This window comes from Camellia sinensis, chromosome 4, assembly GCF_055761805.1.
Source record: "Camellia sinensis isolate YWXY chromosome 4, ASM5576180v1, whole genome shotgun sequence".
NCBI classification, from domain to species: domain Eukaryota; kingdom Viridiplantae; phylum Streptophyta; class Magnoliopsida; order Ericales; family Theaceae; genus Camellia; species Camellia sinensis.
The window spans coordinates 54,310,822-54,321,716 of NC_138964.1; the positions used below are offsets into that span (position 1 = coordinate 54,310,822).

At 33.3% G+C, this 10,895-nt stretch overlaps 1 pseudogene across 1 annotated transcript; it reads left to right on the top strand.

Annotated features, from left to right (window-relative positions):
* Positions 1-5,065: 5,065 nt before the first annotated feature.
* Positions 5,066-7,178, top strand: LOC145824642 (BTB/POZ domain-containing protein At2g24240 pseudogene; annotated as a pseudogene). The gene has a single exon (XR_014366487.1). The product of XR_014366487.1 is annotated as a BTB/POZ domain-containing protein At2g24240 pseudogene (transcript).
* Positions 7,179-10,895: the final 3,717 nt, after the last annotated feature.

Genomic DNA, 10,895 nt, shown 5'->3' on the forward strand with positions numbered 1-10,895 from the left:
ACGTGGCCAAGGTGGTTTCGAGATGTCAGCTAAAGTGCCGCGTGGGTGAGTCATAGTTGTCGAGATGGTCACGGTATCGCCAAGGTTCGGTGTGGTAATACCGGGATTACGAGATATCTAGATAGAGGACAAGAGTCCTAGATAAGATGGGGTTCTTAGTCTGGATAAGGATAAGGTTCTTGAGAAGTTTATCCTTATCGAGCCGAGAGTCCGAGATGAGCACTAAGCTTGAGTCCTATGAAGTGAGACTTCTAGAGGACTAGGTCACTGTTGGCTGTAAAAGTGAGGCACCCTCATGGGTCTAAGGTACGCTTTAATTTGTGCATTGAATACTTGTGTGAGATCTTTGAGATTGTGTGACTGACTTGATCGTCGGAGTGCCCCCGGGTGGACGAACCACCGCGGTATTCTCATTTTCTTGTTGGCAAGTGGTTGGTTTCATCTATTCTATCGTGTGCTCTCTAACTGAGTTCCTTATTTGGTTGTGTGGTCGGAAATCAACACCCACAAATGTAAGGTATACTATGGTGTATCCAGTGGGATACAATATTTGATTTGTATGTATACTATTATGATCTGAGGTTGATTACAAATCCTACTTGGTAATCATGATTTGAAGGGCTTTTAAAAAAATGAAAATTAAATTAAATTAAACCATATCTTAAAAGAGTGTGAGTAGCAGTTTCAAAATAAATTAAAATACATTGAAAATACAAACAACACACTATAAGACACCTTTTATTATTCCGTATTTTTGAAGTAATATATCATTATATTGACCATTATGTTTATGGATTAATATTTTTACATTTTTTTTCCTTTTAAACTTGTAATATAAAAGTGTGGATGCGCCTATAATTTGAACTAATAACTATTAATTGTGAATATTACTTAAATTTGCTTTAAAAATATTAAATAATTTCTCGCTCGATTGATGAAACACATTAACTGCCTGCTCAAGAACCATTACATTTATTTTGATTTTAAATAATTTATAAGTCACATAAGAATAAGGAATAATATTTCATAGCTTGAAAAAAGTTGGCCTGAAATGGCTTGAATACCCTGCTTCTTTTTTTTTTCCTTCTTTTTGTTTCTCTTCCCTCTCTAAACAGATAGAGTAAGAGAGAAGAGGCAAGAGAGAGAGAGAGAAGGAGAAAAGATAAAGAGAAGGAGTAAGAGAAGAAGGAGAAGGAGAAAAAAAAATGGAGAGAAAGAGGATGAAGAGAAGAAGGAGAAGGAGAAAATATAGAGAGAAGAAGGACGCCTCCAATCTCCTCTGCCACTACCACCACCACAAACCCCCCTTTTTTTGCCCTTACCAAATCACAACCGTTGATCGCTGCCTCCGATCTCCGATTCTTCTCCATCGTCCGGCTACAACTAGTTTGGTCGAACCATGTCGATATCGCAGCACGAGCTCTGTATACAAATAAATCTGTGTATATATACACAAATCTGTGTATACACACAGGAGACGGTGATGGCGGCGCTAGTGGGTGGCTCTCTCTCTCTCTCTCTCTCACACACACACACACATACACACACACACATAGATCTGTATATGATGATGATGTGTTGTTGAGATTTTTTTTTCAGATTCTACAATTTTATTTATTTATTTATTTTTTTGATGATGAAAGGAAAAAAAAAAAAGATTGTTGATGATTGTTGGTTGTTGATGATGATGTGTTGTTAAATTTTTTTCAGATTCTACATATATATATATATACATTTTTTTGTGTGTGATTGCTGGTTGTTGTTGATGATAATGTGTTACTGTTGTCGTATCTCTCTCTCTCTCTCTCGGTTCCCCTCTCTCTTCTCTCTTTCTTCTCTCCCCTCTCTGTTTCAGAGGGAAAAGAAAAAAAAAATCAAAAACAATGTCGTTTTTGAATTCGAGCCATTTCGGGCCAGCTCTGTTTCGAGCTACATAGCAGCGCTGAAGAATAAGTGACATGTATAATATTGTCTTTGGGCTAGATTTAGGGACAATTTGGGAAGCTAACTAAAAATTAGTTTTTAGCTTTTAACTCATTTTAGATCATATTATCTCTCACATTTTTTACACACAAAAAGATATTAAAAAAAAAGGGCCAAAAAATAAACTTTTAACCAATTTTCCCAATCACCCCTTAGTTAGGACTGCAAACAAATCGAACTATTCATAAACAGTTCGAACTTGGCTTGTTTGAGCTCGGTTTATTTATAATAAAAGAGTTCGAGCTTAATTTTTAAACTCGTTTATTAATCAAGCTAAGCTTGAATGGCCTTAAATTTGGCTCGATAAGGCTTGTGAACATAAAGAAAATAAATTTGTATTTATTAGTAATAATATATCAGGTAAATTTTTATTAATTTATTTTATTTTTATATTTGTATTTGGTGTTTGTGTAATTTTATATATTTAATTGATGAAATTTATTATTAATATTCTTGTCTATTTTGCTTTTTTTTTTAATCTTATTAAGTAAATTGATAAGTTTAATTTTTTTTTTTTTCAAACTTAAGCTCGAGCTCAAACTCAGCTCATTTATATATTCTAGCTAGCTTGAGCCGAGCTTAAATTTCTCAAATATTTGACGAGCCGAACTCGAACTCCATTATTTAAGAGCATGAACACTCAAAAGTTCAGCTCAATTTGGCTCATTTACAACTCTAAATTTAGTAGACCAGTTCAGGCTAGTGGAATGAGGTTTGATTTTTTAAGTTAAGTTGAGTTTAGTGGACCAGTTCAAGCTAGTGTATTAGTTCAACTCATAAGAATTATAAATTAGTAAAATGCCCTACATAGTTAAAAATCTTATTTATTTATTTATTTAAAAAAAAATTTGTTGTCTTTGAAAAGTGGACGTCAATTCTTCTGGTGAATTTCTTTTATAGGGGTAAGGTAATTATCTATAGTATTTTCTTATTTATTATCTACAATGGCTACTTTCTTGCCATTATTTAGTATTATATGTCGGATTTCGTTTATAATTTCTAATTGATCGTCTTTAAAATCTTCGTTAAGTTATTTTTATAAATAAATTAATGTATTATTTTATTCTATTATTATTTGTAGGGAAATGTTATTATTTAAATTATCTAATATTACCTATTCAGTTTATCTAATACTCGTATAATTTTATTGGCAATGCTAAGAAATCAGAACTCTACTGCTAATTTAAACATACAGTAAACTAAAACACCTTTTAAAAATAAAATAGAAATTTAGATTTTCTAGAATAAAATCTTTATGGAGAAATTACAAAAAATTAAAAAAAAAATATCCGAGTTTAAACCTTATAACAAAATAAACCCTGAGTTTTTAATTTTGTCATTTAAACCCTAAATGTTTTATTTATTTTCAATCTAAACTATTTTCCTATTTCCATTAAGTAAAATTGATTAAAAAAAAGTATTTTAGTTATTAAACTCAATGAATATTTTAGATATTTTATGAATACCTACATTGAGTTTAATGATTAAACTACTATTTTTCTATCAATTTTACTTAATAAAAATAGACAAATAGTTTAAATTGAAAAGAAATTAAAAGATTAAGGTTTAACTTAATAAAATTAAAAATTAAAAATTTATTTTGTTTGAAGGCTTAAACCTTGAGTTTTTTTAGATAATTGTCCCAATCTTTATTAGATAGTGTCTTTTATTAATTTATAATACTTATACTAATATTCTATTTTTGAGATTATTTAAGAGACTAAATAAGTTTGAATTTATTACTTTAGGAATTTAGTAGATTAATTGATAATTCAGAAAGTAAATAGACTTTGATTTATATATTGATAATTTATTAATTAAATAGATAATTTGATGATAGTTTAAACGTAGAAAGAGAAATAAACTCTAAAAACAAAAATAGAAGTGAAGTATAATTTAAAACAAAAATATTTATTTTAAAATAATAAACATAATTAGAAAATATAATTATAATTATCAAAGGGGAATTTTTTTTGAGATCCTGATATTAAGATTTTATAAGATAAATGACATTCAATATTTTCATAATAGTTGGGATCCCTCAACATTTTCATAGAAAAAATTCGACACAGTGAAATTTCGCCCCAACGTAGAGAAATTTTAATTTTTATAGAGAAATTTATCTGATATAATCACAAAGAATTTCTCTAATCTGATTATAGAAAAATTTTATCGATGGACGTTAACTAATAAAAAAAAATTAGATCTTTTCTACTACTTAAAGTTGGAGATGAATGTTTCACTAGTTTTCCATTATAAAATTAATCTGAATTTTTAAGTAAGGCGGTGTTTGGAAAGCCAACTTTAGACCCTTTTTTTTTTTTGGCTAAAATTCATATAAAAGATAAAATAAATTAAAATAGTTAATAAAATAAAATGTCATACTAAATTTATAATCACTTTACTTTTTTTTCTTATAAATATCATATTTAATTATTAAAAAAAACTAACTTTTTTATAAATATAAATATTTTACCTATTAAAATAATTAAAAACTAAAACAGTCAATTTTTTAATCAAGGCCTGAATTTGATAGGAGAATCATCTAATCCAAACAGAGAGGACTATGAATGGCTAAAGTGGAGCCTACCACACAGCATTGATTTTTAAAAGCGTAGTTATGTCCGGACCAAAGTAAGACCAGACTGGTTGGGAAGAAGTTTTTTTTAATTAAAATAATATTAAAAAATAAAATAAATTAAAATATTTAATAAAATAAAATGTCACATTAAATTTATAATTGTTTTATTATTTTTTTTATAAATATTACATCTAATTACAAAAAAATTTAACTATTTTCCTAAACATGAAAATTTTAATCACCTAAAATAGTCAAAAACTAAAATAACCTATTAAAATAATAACTTTCCAAACACCCACCAAATACAGGTTATGTTTGGCATTAATTATTTTAATTACTTTAATTATAAAAAATAAAATATAATAATAAAATAAAATATTATATCTAAATTATAATTATTTTATTTTTTTCTAAAAAAAATTATTTACTTTTTAATCTCAAATTAAAATAATTAAAAAATCAAAAAATTAAAATTAAAAAACCAACCTCCCAAACGAAGGGAGAGACAGAGAGAGAGATGGAAAAGGCAAAGGAAGAAGAGAGGGAAGGTGAGAGAACAAAAAAAGTCATCAATTGTTTTGAAAATTCAACTGCTCTAAATTCTCCAATTCCTTTTCACCAAATCCCTCAAGAATAAAAACCCACCTCCCAAACCCTTCATCCTTCAGTACCCAGATCTCATTTTCATCTGATTTCTCTCAAATTGCCTTTGCATCCGATCCATCTCTCATGCCTTTCCAATTGTGTTTTTGGCTTTTTTTGCAACAAGAACAAATCAAATTCTTCACCTGTTTGTATAAAAATCTGCTCTTATCAGTCTTGTTCAGTCTTGTTGTAGCCTTTAATTCTTCTCTCTTTCTCTCTGTCACAATTTTATTCTGATTGTTTTAATTACCCCTTCCTTTCTTTAAAGTCTCCCGGTTCAATTTCAAATTTTCAAACCCATTTCATTAAATTCAGCTCCTTTCACAAACCCAACTATTTTCCCACACTTTCCAGGAAAAACAAATAATTTTCTCCACAAGTGGACTCTTCCTGTTTCTCTTAGCCTCTCGACTTCAAATTCCCATCTTGATCTGCCTAACTTGTTGGCAATTGAGCCATGGGAATTCAAAAAGACACAGTCAAATTCAATGTTCGAGGCAAGATCTTCGAAACCACAGCAACAACACTTGCCAATGCCGGCCGAAATTCCCTCTTCGGCGCAATGTTCGACGAGAATTGGAACCTCCAAACCCACAATTTCGATGAATACTTCATCGATCGAAACCCGGATTGCTTTGCAGTCCTCCTAGACCTACTCAGAATAGGGGAGCTCTGTATCCCCTCCAACATCCCTGAAAAGCTCATCCACAGAGAAGCCCTGTTTTACGGCCTCCTCGACCATGTCCGGACTGCGAAATGGGGCCAAATCGATGGCAACAGGCTCTGGTTTTCGCAGTCTGTGACAGGCCAAGCACCTGGCGACGGCACCGCCATCCGGGCCGGCCCGGATGGCGGGTGCTGTGCAGTACGTGGTAGTATGGTACATGTCTATGATTGGATGCTAGAAGAGCACCCCCCCAATCAATCTTGACTACCAGAGAGTTAATGATGTTGGTTGTATCGATTCGGATACTGTCGTGGTCACCACGTGTGAGCGGTTAGGCCGCGGCGGTGGCGGGATGGGTCAATTTAGTGCAGGAACAGGGGAGCTCAGGCATAGATTTCAAGTCACTCATGATGATCAAATGAAAAGCTACACAGCTGGTACTTTGAGTTTTAGCTCAGATTACAAGGTTTTAAGTAGTTGTAAAGGTAGGAGCAATGAGTATGGGATTGGTGTTTGGGACCAAATCACTGGAAAACAGATTGATTTTTACTATGAGCCAATTGGGTGGTCACTTGGTGAGGCTGATAGGCTGCAATTTTTACATGGCACTAACTGTTTGTTAGTTGCAACTCTGTTTCCTAGGAAGGACAACTGTTACATCAGTCTGTTGGATTTTAGGGATAAAAGTATGGTTTGGTCTTGGTCTGACGTCGGAGCTCCGGCAACCGACGAGAGACGGGTCTGGGATGCCATAGCAATGGAGGAGACCGGATCAATATGCGTGGTGAACGAGTACGAGGATTTGGGGTTCATGGACTTGAGGAGTAGTGGTGGAAGTGTGAGGTGGTGCTCAAGGAGCCGGTTGATGAAGGGGAAGATGCCCGAGGAACCGTGTTACCCCAAACTCGCATTGCATGATGGGCAGCTTTTTTTGTCGATGAATGATAGTATTTCAGTGTTTTGTGGTCCGGATTGGGTATTAACATCGAGGCTTCGCCAGAGTTATGGTGGATCAATTTGTGATTTTTCTATGGGTGGTGATAGGCTTTTTGCTCTTCATAGTGAGGAGAATGTGTTTGACATGTGGGAGACGCCACCAGCGCCGATCACTTAATTGTGTGTTTTTTTATTTTGATCTTAATTGATTTTCTAGCCTTTTTTTTTCTTTAAATTTGTAGAAGATGGAGTTGAAGGTGATGCGTATAGGTTAGAAGTTTAGAGTATGTGCTGTGTGTAAATCACAAAGTAATGAAACTGATTGCTCAACTATCATAATTTGAAATCTTTGTTTCCCTCCACAAATGCATTTACAGGTTAAGGATCTACTTGCACAGTTGCATTTATTGTCATGTATTTTTCTTCTTTATTTTGCTTTTTTTTGTTTTGTGTAGTACAAGGCACTCATTCTCTTTTGGACCTTATTTTCTTTTGAACCCTAGCTTTTACAAAGTTGATTCCTCTTCTTATTCCCCAGAGAGAGAGAGAGCAGTTCAACTGCTTCGGTGGTGGTACTGTTCACGGGCCAAAAACCAGCAGTAGAATACTCCAAATCTGATCTCCACCGTCCAGAATTTAGAGTCTTGAGTTGTGAACTCACCTACCAAATTTCAGCTCAATCGGACCACAGATTCTTGTTGATCGGATCGCTTGATTACTGCTGGACAGAATTTCTCCTCTCCTCTCTATTTTGGTGGCAGCTTCTACGTCTCTTTTTGTGTACAGAGAAAGGGTTTGTAATCCTAAACTTATGGGCCAGATCTTTTCAAAAAAACATAACCTCTCCATGTGGGCTTTGGAATTCACATGGGCTTACTAAATGTTTTGGGCCTTCCTCCACATAGGATGGAAACCCAACCCAACACTCACTTGGAAAAAAGTTGGTAGGGTTTGCTTTGCTTTCATTCCAGTTTGATGTGTCAGTTTGTGAACTATATGCAAGATCACATATACATTGAATCTTTCTCTTGAGCGTTTTGGGGGCACCAAATCTGCATATGATCACAACCACATCAACAAATCATGACTACTTTCTTTTTAATGTCTTTACCATTCAAGCAGTCATCCTTTGTTCAAGGGCCCCTTTCCTTTTGTCAATTTTTTATGACACTAAACTAAGAGGACTATCATTTATACTGTATTTGGTTGGAGGATTTTGAAAGGGATTTGGACAGGGAAAAGGAAAAGATAGGTGAAATGTGAATAAAGCATGCCTATATTTCACATAGTTTCATATACCTTTTCTTTTTCCCTTTCCTTTTTCAAATCCCTCTCCAAATCCTCTAACCAAATACAGCATTAGGATTGGCCTAGTGGATAAAACGCTCCCTTATCAGCTATGATGCTCATATTGGAGTTTGACCACATCACTAAGGGTTGACCTAATAGATGAAGTGCTCTCTTATCAAGTGTGATGCCCAAATTTGAGTCTTACCATTACATAAATTACTTAGTGCACGAGACTTGTACTATAGTGAGATTTGAGAAATATAATATGTACACAATGTTACTTCTAATTTTGGAGAAACTATATTATTTCTATGACTCAAACCCACGTTATGAGTGACGTTAACAACAAGTCTTACTGTTGAGCCAAACTGTCCTTTTGTTATATTTAAAAATAAAAAATAAAAGATTAAAACTAATAAGGCTCCCTCTATCCTTGTGCAACTTTGAAATATTCATCAAACTGTAGTAGATTAAATTATGTTCGAACTCCTACAAAAGGAACAAATCCCAATTTAATCAGAGCCCCACGAAGATATATAAAACTCATTTTGTATTGACTCTCTCAAAGACCAGCAGTTTTTCAACTAAACAATAGAAAAACAAGCCAACTCTAGTGAATTTAAAAAATTTCTTTCATTAATGTTGATAATAAATTATGCTAAAATATGATTGGCTTAGTTCAAGTCAAAAGATTTGTTAGCATTGCACCTATATACAAGTCAATAGCATGAATATTTTAATTAAAAAAAACAACTCTGGAAGGAGAAATCATTGTCTCACAGCAAATGGTTCCAAACAATGTATCTTACATTTTGTATATATATAAATTCATAAGTTGAGAGTTCTAATACCAGATCAATCTCTGCAAAAAACAATATTAAAATCCAACATTTACCGATAATGTCGCGATAAAGTTTTGTAATCCAACAAATAATTCACGCTCAATGGGCAAAATTTAGAAGTTGTGCCCGAATCACAACACGAAGCTTCCTACAATGCTTCTTTTTTTTTTTTTTTTGAAGCATGCAGTTAATTTGAACCAGAAAGGAGAAGAACAACAAATAAGAAAGAATGAATGGACAACATGAGGCACATCAACGAATCAAGCATAATCAGGCATTGCAATTTTGCTCAAAGGCAAGTTCGTTGAAAGGTGATGTAATTTGCTCCTTGTTGTGAGCGTGGCATATTGTCAATATGGTCTTCATTAGATGCCAATTCCAAGTAGGCTCGTTCAGATACTGTTGGTGACAAGAAAAACCAGATAGATGAAAAGAACAAGTTTGTCATCATCATTAGGGAACTTATGGACACCATTGTGATTATTTGTAATTATTTATTTTTTGTGTGCGCGCGCATTTGTGTATGGAGAAGGGAGTGCTTCATGATTCATTCAAAGGATGGAATGTGCTTTTTAATGTTAACAGAAATAAAAAGGAGCAAGTTCAAACATGAAATAAAGAAATGGAAATGGAACATAATATTCAGGCATAGTGCTATATTTTGAGAAAGAATTTCAAGAGATTCATTTGTGTTGAAATATCAAACAAATAAAAAATTTGACGAATTTAAAATTGACACAAATGCATATAGAAGCATTCAAAATAGACAAGGAAGATTTTTACCCACCCAAAAGTGAAAACCCAACCATGGCATTATCCAGAACTAGATTCATCCTATGATCCCCATCTGATAGACAATCAGCAGCAATCCAATGGTGATGAATGCAAAAACACAAGCCAAGATTATCTTCATCCTCTTAACTTCATTTGGCTTGAACTTTGTTTTTGTATTGAAGTGCCATGTCAGCTTATTAACATGCTTAGTAATGTTAATGTAAACACATCATGAAATTCGACTGCTTAAAAAAATCAGTAATAATACACTAGGAGACAAGTTGCAATTCTAGTAATATCATAATGCTTCATTCATTTGCTTTAACAGTGAGCCATAGACATCCAAGGCTGAAATGGGACATAGCCACATATAATGGCCTTCTGTAAAACTGGAGATGAATCAAACTCCTCTGTCCAAACAAGTTGCCAAACTGTATCTTCAAACAACATAGAATGATAAGGAATACAAATGTGAATTTACAGAATGTAGAAGTGAAGATGAAGGATACATGCATAAATGTGCACATGGACTGTATGCATTATACACATTGATGTGCAAGTAAATGTATGGTTCCAAACACAATCATTTCAGGGAAAGAGAATAACAACCAACGCCTTTGCTTAGCTACTATAACTTCTTGATTAAATCCTTCTTTCATCCACATTTTCAAGAATGATTTGTGTGCACAATCATGGCCTATAACAACGAACTTAACAATGGAGAGAAGAAAAAAAAATTAGAGATTTGGCTGGATGTACAGAAGGACATATTACTCATGGAAAGCAATGCCGTGACAACTACAGTCCCCGTCCATGCCCAAGCTAGAGGTAGTAGAAACCATGGGGCTTTGGAGATCATGGAAAGCCCCAAGACATTAAGAAGTGGCAGATATTAAAAAAGACTTCCATGCTTTCACATCATCAATCTCAAACACTTTAAACAAATTTTAAGCAGAAAAAAGACTTTAGAAAGCCACAAAAACTAAATACTGATCAGTTTTGCATTTGCAAACTAGCATGTACATGAGACAGGGGTATCTTTTGTAATTTATTTTGGACATGTTCCAAAACTTCTCTCTCAAAATGATGGAAAGAACAAAGAACTGAATGAAGGAAAACAACAAATGAGAAATTAAAAGTTTGTTATAGAAACCAACTCTCAGTTTCAACATTCAAG